Source organism: Glossina fuscipes, unplaced genomic scaffold (genome assembly GCF_014805625.2).
Source record: "Glossina fuscipes isolate IAEA_lab_2018 unplaced genomic scaffold, Yale_Gfus_2 1, whole genome shotgun sequence".
Lineage (NCBI taxonomy): Eukaryota > Metazoa > Arthropoda > Insecta > Diptera > Glossinidae > Glossina > Glossina fuscipes.
In genome coordinates this window covers 12,828,397-12,843,195 of record NW_023998415.1, presented here as the reverse complement: position 1 = coordinate 12,843,195, position 14,799 = coordinate 12,828,397, and positions in this window count along the sequence as shown.

Genomic DNA, 14,799 nt, shown 5'->3' with positions numbered 1-14,799 from the left:
GAAATGATCTTTACGATGCCCATAAAGAAGACAAAATAATATTAAATTGTATTTATTATATTCATTTATGCGAGATCGAACCTTTAAGTCAAGTTCAACGTCAATGAAGTTATTTGAATCGATTCTATGCGGTTATGAGACCAACAGCTTTAATTTTTCAAGTACGATAAATTGTCTTGCAAGCTTTTGTGCAGAAACAATTGTGAATATTTGTTATATTACGCGGAAACTTAAAGATATGTACTACGACGTTTCGTCAGGATTTGCTTTACGAAATAATTAAGGAACTTGCCTTTACGCTAATGTACAAATGAATTGCAAAAACATGTAGATATATCATATCATAAACATTTCTAGTTTGTTAAAATTAACATTGCTTGCCTATTTACTAAAGGTGATCATTTGCTGAGTTGAAATTGTACATTATTTTAATCATGATATAGACCCATTTTGCTTAGCTAATTGGCGTGAGCTAATTGATAGCCCATGAAAAACAATGACTTTCACTTTGAAGCGCCACTGGTTCGGTAATTTTTTATCAACATAAATTTTCTCATAGTTACATTCTGAAATGCTTTGAATAGGTTCTTGTTTTCATATGAAACATGGAAAGTCCTTAACTAGACAAAAATCTCATATAATGTTTAAAAAGTTGCTTTCCTTTATTAATATCAAGCGAAATAATCCTAATCGATGAGAATATATGCCAAACGTATCTTATATATGATGAAGACAACTAAAGGCAGCTAAGATTTATTTTATTTTTTTTTCTGTTTTCGTTTCCAATGTGTTTTTTGGTTCCTTTCTGGTGCTTTCCACTTCGGATTGTTTTCGTTATTTAGCGTGAACGTTGGTTATCTCGCATGTTGCAACATCAGCTGTATTAAAATCTCCGAATAAAACGATAAAAATAACTTTCGATTATAGTGGACGCACTCATACACACACCCGTACATATACATGTACATGTACAATTATATATAAGTGCCTCTACACAATATGACATTGTTTTTCCGTCTTCGACACATAGCAAGACATAACAAATTGTATATATATGAAATGTCGTATAATGTCGACATAAGGGGAAGAGAAAAGCGCGCGTTGAACATAAACACCTAAAGAAATGTTCTCTTGATACAGATTGCAGAAACTGGAAGACCACGACAATATCGCTTATAAAATATAGTTGAAAATATTATTTCATAATTGAACCAATTTTACGATATTGTTCAGCAGATGCTTCCAAAAATAACCAAACAAAAAAAAAAAAAGAAGAAATTTTTAAAACGAGAAACTAATGTATTAAAAATAAATTTCCGATTCAATTTAAAATACAGTTTATACTGCAACTATTGTATTATAATATTTTAATTCGTTTTTAAAGCGATCTTTGGCTCATCAGAACTGCGCGTACAAAATCTATGAATAAAAAACTTTCCTAACCAAGCATATTTCTAATGCGTTTTATTATAGTTTCAAAGACTGTGATGCCAACAAGTAACGGCTCGATCCATATTGTTACTTAGTTCCTTTTCGATATATGGGGCGTTCAATTGATGATTTCGAAAATTTCGATAAATATCTTACTCGGTGGAAACACACTCTATACACTGTAATCACTTCTATGTTTTTGATTGAAGCCACATACAACCAAGCGTGCTTTTATTCAATCAATGGCAACATTGTTGTTACGTTTCTTTTTACATATCCAGTTTTATTTTCAATTAGATCAAGTCGATCTCAAGCGACCACTGCGCACTGAATTCACTTAAAAAGGCCTTGCCATCATTTTCAGGCTCTTCGCTGTCAACAACGAAAGTACTGAATGCGATGAATTTTTCTTCGGTTATGGTCTTCAATTTTAAGGTTGCCTGAGCAACAATTTTCATCTTCATTAGAACGTTCGTTTAGAAAGTGCAATCATCTCAACATTAGCTCATTACTATTTAAAGCAATGTCAGTTTAATGTTCTTCAGTAATCAATACATTTACCTACATTTTATAATACGTTGTTCGTAATGAAGGACAATTGGAAAGTTAGGCTTGAGAATATTATACTAGTCTACGTAGCATCCTTAATAAAATTCCATCAATACATGTTTACGGAACGAACAACGCTCGTATATAATAAGGAAATTGATTTGTAAGAATCACTTACTATCCACAAAATACATGATATGAGGAATGAAAAAATCGCAACGACAACTTAATACATGTACTGTTGTTGCTATTGTTACTTGATCTTTATTGCTGCTATAATTGATGATATAAATGTTCACATCGTTACTTTTCAATTATTGCATGGCACTATCCTTGTTGTAGACGATAAGATTTAATAAAACAGTGTTTTTTTTTTTTTTTTTTTTTTTTGTACTTACATACTGTCGTCATTCTGAGGTCACTTTTGCGTGACAGCTTGAAGTAAGAGGAGAACAGGTGTTTTCAATATATTCACCAGCTTATTACGAGCATTCTATTAGTTTTGAACGTATAAAAGTTTTAAAATTATCACAACAATTGTTGTAAACAATATCCAGATGCGCAGAAAGTACGAAACCCACTGTTTGAAGAATCACTAAACGAAACTATATTTTTCATCTTATCGCTATACCGTATATAAGACGTCAAGTCTATAAGACCGATTTGAAGAACAGCACAGATTGTAGCCAGCAGGCTGTCCACGCCTTTTCCACGCGTACTTAGCAATGATTCACCTCTTTTTCTGTTTACATTATTGTTTACTACGACGTAAATAGTTAGGCGATAAAAAAAAATTATATTTTAAATATTTATTTATTCATTGTAACTATTTTTTTCATTAATAATTTAAGGTACCGTATTATATTGGAATGAAAAAAATTATGAAGGATAAGCCGGGAATAAAATTGTGGAGAATCATTCATGTGAAATAAATAAGCAAAACGTTATGTATAATAATTCACGTGAGATGCGGAAAAATGCATAAAATATGTTAAATATATGTTTATGCAAATATACTATATTGAATAAAGATAAATTATTGCTACAATATAGCGTTTCTTAATTTTAAAAAAATTTCATTGACATTTATTGCAACGTTGGACAAACATACAATTTAGCATTGTTCAATGCTATGAAATAAATGACGATGTGGAACAAATTATATTACATCATACAATAACTTTCCGACCTGACACATATATGTGACCTGACACCTTTGACAGGCCAATATGATTTTTGAATAGTACCATCTTTCATAAGCTTCATGTCAAAATTTCGTAATTAATTCCCTTACAAATAGTTTACAAGTAAACTGGTTTCAGTGACGATACTTTTGCTATTTTTGCTATTGCTCAACTTTTGAGTGTCGATAAGATAACTTTGTGACGGGTTTGCTAATTTTAAAGCAAATCGTATGAACACAAATTATGTTGAACTCTCTGGTCGTCCGAAGACGGCAGATGCTCCAAAAATTATAAGAAAAGTGCACAAAGTCGTTTTGGAGAGACCAAGAAGTGAAATTGCGTTCGCTATCTACGAGCATAAATGTGTCTTAAGGAGAAGAAGTCTCTTTATTGTTTTGCAAGAACATTTCTCCATGAAAAACTCTGCTCGAAGTAGGTGCAACGTTCGATCACTTTTGACAACAACGCGTAGACGAGTCATAGCGCTGCGTGGAACAGCTCAAACGAAAGCAAAAGGTTTTCTTGCGTTGATATGTGACATGGACCCACTGCTTCACACCCGAATTAAAAAGATCGTCTACTGAATGGACAACAGCCGGTGAATGTAGTCCAAAACGACTAAAAATTCAAGAGTCAGTTGACAAGGTTATGGAATTCGTGTTTTGTGATGTGCGTATTAGTTTATTCAACGACTATTTTAAAAAGAGGCAAAGCATCAAAGACAAATACTACACGGCCGTACTGGATCGACTAAGCGTAGAAGAAAAAAAAAAAAAAACGGCCTCATAAACACAGGGAAAAATGCCATTTTATCAAGGCAAGCTCGATGAAAACGATGTTGATTGAATAAATACGCTTCAAACTGCTAAAAAACCCACACACAGCGCTCCTTAAAATACTCCCCTAGCGACTATTCGCTTTTTGCCGACTGCACATGGATAATTCAGGGAAAGATATTTGACTCAAATGGAGACGTGTATGCCGAAACTGAGGACTATTTTGAGGGCAAAAACAAACAGTTTTACAAGAAAGTATCGAAAAATTACGGGAGCACTAGAATGAATATATCATTCTTGAAGGGGACCAGCGACTTATTGAGTGATGTGACATGTTCCACAAGAGTACAGTCTACTGCCCAGAATTGCCAATCTGCAGAGAATGGCACTTTTTTATGTCGCCTATGAAAGCAGACTTTCCATCCGCAATTAAGTCCTTGATTTGAAAGAACTGATAGCTCAGAATTTATCCTGTACATACGTTTTTAATTAACATAGGTAGTTGAATTCATTTAAATCTGGCTTTATCTTTCTTACTGAAAGCCATTTAAAAATCTTCGCCCACCTAAAAAACTACTGTTTCTTCTTCTTTTCACTCTTAAATGATTAATTTCCAAACTAGAAACTGGTAGGTCTACCGTAAATATTACTTTCCCAAAGGTGTCTTGTCAAGCTCGAAAATCAAATGAATCAACCAAAGGATTCATCAACGTTTACCGAAAATAATAAGTTGTTTGAGAGTTTGAAATACTTGTCATACGCTGCCAAAAGGTGTTCAAACTTAGCTTTAAATATTATATTTGGCATCAAATTTTAAGTCACCTTCGCTCCAACTTGTTCATTCACTATGGTGTATAAATAAGATATATATATATATATATACATAGTGCTACGTTCAAAGGTCTCTCCCCTTTTATGATAATTATTTTGATATTTTGCTAATTAATTGCTTGTAGTATGGCGTCCCAAAATCCCAAGACGAACGAAATACATCATTCTTGTACATTCTTGCTAAAACCGTATGTTGTCTATATCCACGTCTTTCAATTTAAGCCCAAAAAATTTTATTACTATGCCGCAACAGCGAACTTTATTAACTGTAATTGCCTGGCTAGCCGCGTTCCTGAAGAACGATACTTTAACAATGGTTTCAACTCAAAATCCATATAAAACAGTAACACGTTATGAATGCATCCGATTCTCATCAAATACTTACGGATTTTCTGAATACCATATGCGAATATTTTAAAAATTAATTAATTAAGCTAACAAGATGAAAGCACATCGCTGAAGTCGATTCTATTTAAACAGTAGCTACCAAATTTTCATTATTTTAAAGCTTTATTCAACAGTGAAGACGCACTGTTCTCCCGTAAAGTGGTTCATAAATTAACAAGCTTGAATTATATCTTGTCATATTTTTTTTCGCTGGCAACACTTCACCATAAAATATCCATTTAATATTTTTACTATCAATCGCTCTTAATTTAAAATTAAATAAACCTGCTATGTACAGACATGAAAGATTCTACAATTAATAGTAATAGCTAAATAAATGTGTGTGCGTGTGTCTATTTGTTTTTTTTTTTTTTTTCTTGTGAGGTGGAAAACCATCAACAGCCGCCCATCATAGCAGTGCGAGACTTCAACCCGCTAAAAACCACCTCTCCGCCGTAGCCGTTTAGGCATTACTTAAAAGCCTACGTTGACGCTTTTCGTGTCTTTGTTTTCTCATAATGTTTGTGGCGAACACTCCTTCCGCCGCCCATATTTTCAGGTCGTGCAACATATTTGTCACAAGATTGTCGGGGAGAGGTAACACTCCAATTTCCGTCTGTAGTCTCTGTCGTTCGATATGGTTTTTCGGACAGACAAAGAAAACATGTTCAGCGTCTTTGATGCACCCACAAAAGCTACACAATGGGTGCTGCTTTATTTGAAATGTATTCAAATACGGTCTTAAGCGCCCATGGCCGCTAAGTAGCTGTTTCAAATAAAAGTTCATCTCACCATGTTGCCTATACCCCAAGGCCGCAAATGTGGTAGGAGCCGGTACGTTCATCTATCCTTACTCACTCTGCTTCAGCGCTCTTGCCAATCTTTCACCAGTCGCTGTTTTGCTCGCTGTTTAGCCGCTTCAGCTGACGATATGTGAAATTCAGCCCTATACATATCTTTTTTAGCTCGCGAGTCGATTGGTATCATCTTCCGACACCGTTCGATATGCGGCGCACACCCTTAGAGCGCATAGCCTGTATGCTGATTGGATGTCTCCCGTGTATGACGGTATAGCGAGGGCCTTTTCCCACACCGAAGAGTCATACAATGTTGTCGCAGTTTCCACTTTTGCGATTAGCTTTCTACGGTCTTACCTAACACCCCGTAAGTTTGACTGTAAACGCGCCAGCGACTTTCCTACCTTCGCTGACTTTTCGCCCGTGTATTGCAGATGCCGTTTAAACGAAACTCTGCAGTCGATCATCACTCCTAGATATTTTATGGCTTCTTGTGACTATATCATCCTATCTTCTACTTGGATAGCCACTTTCTCAACCTTCTTCCTAGAAGAGATTAATACCGCTTCTGTGTTTTGTTCCGCCAGATCTGAATCCACTGACCGCAGCCACCTCTTAATCATGTAAGCGGTTTTATTCGCTGGAGTGGTATTCCCTTCAGAGTTTTTGCCACGATAGTTATCGCTATATCGTCAGCATAGCCCACGATGGATGCTCCCTCTGGGAGAGGTAGTCTGATCATATCGTCGTGCATTACTTTCCACAATGTAGGGCCAATTTAGGGCCTAGGCCATGATGTACCCCTGCAGTGATCAGCCTTTCTCTGCACCCTTTATCCGTAACGTACCGAAGTTTTTTGCCAGTAAAGTAACTATCCACTGTATTTATGAGATAAGGTGGGACTCTTCTTTCCGATATAGCAGCTATAACACAATACCAGTTTGCTGAGTTGAATGCATTTTTAATGTCTAATGCTATTACTAAGCAATACTTTTTGTTGCCTTCCATCTAGCTTGTTGCTTTTATCGCTTCTGCTGCCATATTCGTAACCGCCTTTATTGCGTCCATTGGGCTTTTCTTTTTGCTGAAGTCAAATTGGACGTCCGACAGCCCTTCAAAGCTCTCCAGCGATTCTTTTAAACGATTTCGAATGAACTTTTTATACACCTTGCCTATCGTATCCAATAGACAAATAGGGCTCTATGCATTTGACGGGTTATTTGGCTTTGGCAGCAGCACAAGCGTTTGTTGTTTCCTTTTATCTGCGAAAGTTTGTTCTTTCAAACAAACGTTGAACGTGCTCACAAATATAGCAGGCCTTGCCAACATGGCTTGTATAATAGCGCAGTTTGGGATGCCATCAGGACCCGGCGCTTTCTTGCCCTTTATTTCCATTGCAATGGCAATAATCTCCTCAGGCCCGCTGAAATTAATATTATCTCTCACCTCAGTCAGTGGCACATATACAAACATGGCTTTCTGGGGAAACAGTGTGCCAATTATTTCTTCTACAAATTCTGCACAGCTTTATTCATCTGAATATTTTAGCTTCTTCATCACCAACTTATACGCCATACCCCATAGTTCCGCATTTATCTCGTTAATCAGATTCCGGAAGCAGTTTTTCTTGCTGACCATTATCGCTTTTTTAAAAAGCCTTCGTCTGAACTCTTCGTGGCGGCTGAGATAAGCAAAAGTCCCCCTCGATCTTTGGCAGACACGCCTCGCTCTATTACATTGAACCCTTAGTTCGGCTATCTCGTCTGCCCACCAGTATACTGACTCCTTGGTTTTATAAAAGCAACGTGTTGTCGTTGAACCCTCACAGGCTTTTATTATCCGTGCTATAACCTCGGTAACGGAAGCCTATGCCGAGTTTCTGGGTTCGGCTTCTTCCAGCATATATGTATGTATATGTATGTGAATTTCTCCATGTGTATATGTGTGGGTTTATAAAGGCCTTGTATGTAAGTCTGACATTTGCATGCTTTGTCTATATTAACCACACCTGGAAAACCTAAATGAGGAAAAAGTGACGTCAATATTAGCACCCACGATATCGATAAACGTTATTAAAATCAGTAATGAAAGTTTTACGTGACTGATTCGAAATCCAATTATTTTATGCTTTTATTCCAATGACAGTGTACGCAAAAATATGTATACACAAAGTTATTTAAGCACATGTGAAATATCCTTGCAATCGTATGTTCATGCATACAAAAGTCCATAGCTGTCGACAATTGTTTGTACAAGCATATAAGAATTTTCATTAGCATTGTATCTGAATGCACAGCTGTCGACAATTGTTTGTAAAAGTCGAGCTATTATAAGAATTTCATTTCACAGAAATGTGTTTGTTAGAGGAAATGTATGCTGGTATGATTATTAGTTTTTCTATTTTACAACATTAAGGTGGGACTGCATCTAAATTAATGTTTACAGAGTATTACCGAATAAATAAAACTGAAAATAAAATAATAAATGACGAAATGAAGATGTAAAAGCTATAAAGAGATTAAATACTTTAATATTCCTTATATTGTTGGTAGTCATCTTCTACAAAAATTTAAAGAAATAAAAATTTCATCAATCATTTGCCACGGACCTGCAAGTGCAATGAATTTCTGATAACCATATTGTAAGGAACATCATCGTGACGACACAACTCGTATGACAATCATAAACGAATTTCAAATTCATATCGGGGTCTTGTGACTTTTTAGCAGACGGACGTCTAATCGCATATTTAAAAACTTCAGGAAATCTGTTACATAGTTTACAAAGATTTTTTTTTATTATAACGCCGTATAGTGCGGATCACATCTAAAGAAAATTTTAAACATGTAAAGAGAATTTAAAGAAAATATATGAAAAAGCATAAAAGGAAAAATTCTTGCAATATTCTTATGAAAGATAAGCAAAGACCTATAGAAACTTAATAAAACTACTAATCAATGTCTTTAAATTACGGTAGAAAAAATTCTTAGCTTAGATGTAAGAACGACCCGTTCCCCGACTTGAGAACTCACTACAAAAGCAATTTTTTTAAATTTCCCAAAACTGTTCTGGAGTGATGTAAACAATTTGTAACAACATGAAAATCAAAACATCTCTTTGCCCGATAGAGACTTCGGTCAGAAACTATGTATTCCTTAGTTTTTTTCAGTATTACGACGTTTGGCTAAGGCATCATATCAAAAATGGATGGATGATAGTTATTTAACTCGATTAAGCCGGTCATCAGATGCAAAAGCTATAAAACACATTTGCAGATTCATGGCATGTGTGGAATTTTTCAAAATTCACTTTGCCTCAACACCATTTATTTATTTATTTGTCTTTTATTTTTTTTATTTTTCTTTTTTTTTTTTCTTTTTTTTTTGTTGAAATTCAATTTTTTGGCTTCCCAACTATGCGATTTAAATGCATACGAAGGGATTTTTTTATTTGTATAACACAATGTTTAACGAAACAGAATTAAAAAAAAAAAAAAAAAAAAAAAAAAAAAGGGTATAAAAGGAATACAAAAAGAATCGCAAATTATATCGGATGACGATTCCCACTCCCCGTTAATTGAAGCTTCGATAATATTCATACAACCCCCCCGCCCAAAGCCTATATACAATACTTATTCTGTGGTTGCTGATTTACGGATTCGTGAATGCATCAGCAAGGTACTCGCTTGTTAGTATGAATTGTATTTTGACATAGTCTTTGTCTCGCGGATGCAGTGATGACGCATATCGGTGTGCTCGCGTTACTGTCGTCATCATCAATATATATTATAAGACGTGAATCGTATTTCTCTTCATACATGTCGAGTTCAAGACTGTTCGCTTTCTTATCGAAGGATTTAACCAACGTTAATAACGAAAAGCATTTTTCCATTTAAGCTTCCTGGACGATATCTGGTTCTAAATAAAGATCACTTCATCCCAAAAGTTTAATGATAACCCTCATTGCAGTAAAAAAACACGCGTCATCTGAACAGGGGCTTAGCTTTTTGTTTCGACCAATTGCATTTTTGTGGCGTGCATTCAGTGATGAACGCTTGCTAGGTTTTAATTTATGCGTAATTTTAAGGTATTCAAACGGTCTACTCTTATGATATATATGCCCAAAGCGTTGACGCGCTTCTAAGGTATTATTAACATTTTATTTATATAAAGGCAATCTTTTTATACCACCTCTGTAAGGTGTCGTTTTTTTCAAAATCTCTGTAACACCTGAAAGGAAGCTTCAGAAACCTTATAAGATATATGTACTCTTGATCAGCGTGAAATTCGGAGTTGATTTAGCCATGTCCGTCTGTCTTTGTGTCTGTGCGTCTGTGCGTCTGTGTATCTGGATGGTGTGTATTGTTGGCAAACTCGTTAAGTTAGATATAGACTTCAAACTTGGTAGAAACATTAGAAGTTCGCATATGCATATTGGTATTGAAAACGGACCAAATTGGTCAGAGCAGAAGACCGCAGTGCAACATAATCTGAACGCAACTCCGTTTCACTTAATAAAAATTTGTGGATTTTCACTCGTTTCTCGAAAAATATGAAAGTTAGAAGATGACATTTTCCACATTTACTTTACAAAACCCTCTACACTTTACGACCAAAAATGGAAACAATGGCCCATGCCCAAACAAAGTTACAAAAAATTCAAATTTATTTTTTTCACTTTTTTGAGGTTTTATGCTTTTTTATCATAAGTCAACCAACACAGAATGTTTAAAACTACTTTGTACAATCCTCAAATGAAGATATATTGTCTGCCTAAAAATGAATTAATTTTAATATGAATATGATAGACATTAAGAATAATTTTTTCTTAATAATACCAGCGATATGCATATCAAATAAAAGAACTTGGCGAGAAGAATGTGAAAAGCATAGTGATGGGTATGCGAGATTCGGCCCCCGCTGGATATAACTCTCCTACTTGTTAAAATTCCTTTAATTTCTCTAAATTTTCTCTCCAAATAAAAAGAGAATAAATGTTTTTCCTTTAGTTTATGAAAGTAGTTGAAGCGAACATTGTATTCATAATTTGCATAAGATAAAAAGTAAAAATATATATCAAACGAATACAAAAAGAGTAGGCAATTATGTCGAATGATGATTTCTAACAGTAGCTTATTATAAAATTGATACGGGAATGTTTGATTGTGTTTGTTGCTCCGGAATATCACACTGTTGCAAAATTCCAAACATTTTAAGAAGAAAATATAAGCTCTTATGACTAGTGACAGGACACAACAGCGAAATATGGCTGAAATATTTCCAATTTTAGGAGCGCATGAAGGTATTTTAGCATTGATAACCTTTAGAGTCTTCCATAGTATATACATAGATTATTGTTAATATGACATATAGCATATAAATATGACTATTGAATATCTGTCTCAAGGAAATAGTCGTAGTCAATATATCATATCATTCTGACTATCAGCAATCCGTTTGTGCCCTTTTAATATAATTACAATTTGGAGTAGGAATGAGTTGAACTTAATAAGCAGACATTGAAATTGAATATACTCTGCTTGATTTTAAGGTCGTTTGTCTTGTATTGACGCAATGCTTGCAATTCACGTTGCGCTTACCAATTCCTGTCTTTACTAGTTACGCAAGAGTTGGGTTTGTATGTATAATAACTTTGAACGCACTTTATATTACGAGCATGCATTTACAATTACGAGTTTAGAGTTATTCCATATTTAATAACTTCGAGCAAAACTGTAGATTATCGTAGATTAATTATCATCATTTCAACATGTTATTGTTAATAGCGTTACCAAGGATTCGTCAACGTCTTCAACCAGATCTTCCCAATGCGTACACTTTGAACAAACGAAGCGACGTTTCGAACGATACGCGCACTATAAAGACATCTGTTATCTTCTCTAACTTTTCGTTGATTTATCTCAATCAGAATTAATTTATTGAGGTAACCGCAAAATGCATCACACGGTTCTTCTAAGCATTGTTGCCGCCACTGCCAAGAACTTACACCAAATAAATTTATCACTTTAATGGTGTACCACCATCTCTTTTTGTAGGAATCGCTTGATCACAAATTGAGCTACCGGCCCGACATCGGGCTCTGCCGGAGCGTTAATTCCTAAATAGAATCAAAATGTCTCAGCTAAATTCTTTTGTACCGGGAAATATATTTCCTTTCAGGCATGCCGTACGTGACAGTTAAGTCAAATGAATCTTCGTAACGTCAATTCGGTTTCAAAAAGAGAGAAATGATTAATAAATAATATATATATATATATATATATATATATATATAATAAAAGACACAAGAAATATTTTGTTGAAAATTATTCATTTCAAATTCCTATTTAAGTGTTTTAAAAACTTATTTAATTGAATATTTTTCGTAAATATTTATTCTGTTTTGAATATGGAATTGGTTAGCTATTAATTTTGCAAATATTATTTTTTGTTGTGCACTCTATGTATGAAAACTTAATAAATTCTGTCGATATTTTTTGTTTGCACCTAAAAACGAAGAAAACAAAATATTCCCTATGGCTATTGAAAGCAAAGATTTATTTAACTTGTACTCTGTGCTTGCCAATCAAATTTATCTGCTCTCAACTCATACAATCAATTTGTGTTTTTTTGTTTTTCTTTCCTACACTATTTTCATCCCATCCGGCGCTTTATTCCGTTTTGCCTCCATATCATTTACATACTTACTACTCCTTAAAGGCATAGATTTTATAACATTATCATTCTTGTATCATCATTTTGCCTGACAACCAATACGGTGGTGTTTAAGTGAGTTAATATATGACTTTATCCTCTTCAGCTCTTGGGGGTCGTTCCTGCTGGGTTGTTCGCATTGTTCGTTACAATACAGGAATTACAATATATAGGTTACACGACGCATTGCTTGATTTAAATTTTTGATAAGAATGAATATGAAAGAGTACAACTTAAAAAAAGTTAAACATTAGAGTTTTAATATTTTACACATCTAAGCTAACTGTAGATTTTTTAATTATGAATTAATCATTAATTAATTTTTTATTTAGATGGCATTTAAGGGGCAAATCTTAAAGTAAAGAACTTATTTGAATCCCACAATTTCAAAATAATTTAGCATATGCTTATGTAAAACACCAAAAAAAAGTTCGTGACGTTGCTTCACCAAAATCGAAACACATTTTTTTACATATGAAATGAACTTCATTAACCCATATATATGCGGTGAACGTAGCGTTTTGATTCATATTCTTTTGCCATATATTTCTGACAAACCAATTATGGCCTTCTTATCAAGTTTCTAGGGTTTATGGACAAAAAATTGAGCAGAACAAACATGAGCTGGCCAGGAGAAGTTTCGTCCTATGTAGTACCTCCCGGCCAAACATTTTTCGTCTTCGTTAAACCATTAAAAGTGCGTGCAAACTGTCATTGTCGCATTAGAAGACAACAATTTTCCCATTAATTAATTTTGCGCGCTCTATGTCAATTGCGCATTTTAATGACATTAGTGATAAAAATTTAAAAGTGAAGAGAATCGTCTGCTTTTAGACTCGGGTTTTATCGCCTCTAATCCCTCAGAAAATGACCTGACTTAGCTTTGTGTTAGCAGCGATTTGTAGATGGAAATTTATTTCATTATTTGTTCACTGTTGAATGCGTAGACAGCCAAGCATCGACAATTTGCGCAGCTAAAAAGCCGTCTATTTGCGGCAATCGCCACAAATTTTTTCCTGTCGGAAAATGTATGTACACTCACTCATCCATACATAGAAACCAAACAAAATATAATCCAACTTTTCGCAGAGAATTTTGTGTTTGATTTTCATATTATTTTCACTTTATTTACAACGCTAACACTATTAGTTCTGAACGTACGGTTAGATGAATATGAAATAGAGTGCAATAAATTTGGCAGAATTCTATAAAATATTTTTCGTTGGCAAACTGAATGTAACACATCTAGTAATGAGTAAGTTTAGCTACTCAAATGCACCCTTGAATATGTTAGTTAAATATATTATAAAAGAATGCATGAAATTTTCACAATTTCCAAAGATGAACTAATTAAAAACCCATTTTTTTTCACAACTATCAATATATTGCTTTCAGCATGCAACTAAATATCGTCAATTTTATAAAACAAACGCTCAAGAACTCCTAATGTAACACGAATTTATTTCCAACATTTTCTAATACGACACTCACTTCGGATAACTATTAACATTTAACATAAGCACTTTCTTGTCCAGCTTCTGTAAACTGGATAATATCTTTTCTTCGCAAACATTAAAATAAATTGCAAAGTCTATCATATTGATGCAAATATAATATATCTGATAGAATAAGTCTACACGAAACGGACCTAAAAGTGTTAAAAATGTAATTGGCCAAAATATTGGAAAAGTATTAAGAGCAAGTAACAAGTTCCGATGTTTCATATGGCGAAGCAGAAAGCAGTAAAGCAAAAATTATTAGAACGAAATGTTATATCCGCGACATTTTTAAGTAAAGGATTCCTTTTGGAGACGTTTTTAAGGAATACAGAAATTATAAGCAACGATAGCGAAATAAAGAAACTGAAAATCCAAAATATTCTGCGCATATGGCCACCTAGGAGATTAATCTTACCGACACACAACACAGTTTATATAATGTCAAGTTTTTACTCAGTCCAATAAAAATCTATAAGATCGACTTGTTAAAACTGAGAAAAGTGAAACTGTGAGTGAAGCGCTCTTCTCAGAAAAAATTTCAATTGCGAATCCGAAGCTTGTCATCTAGAAGCTTTTATACAATCGAAATAAGTTCTAGAAAGGAATCTAGCAAACTTTATTCTTATTAAAAC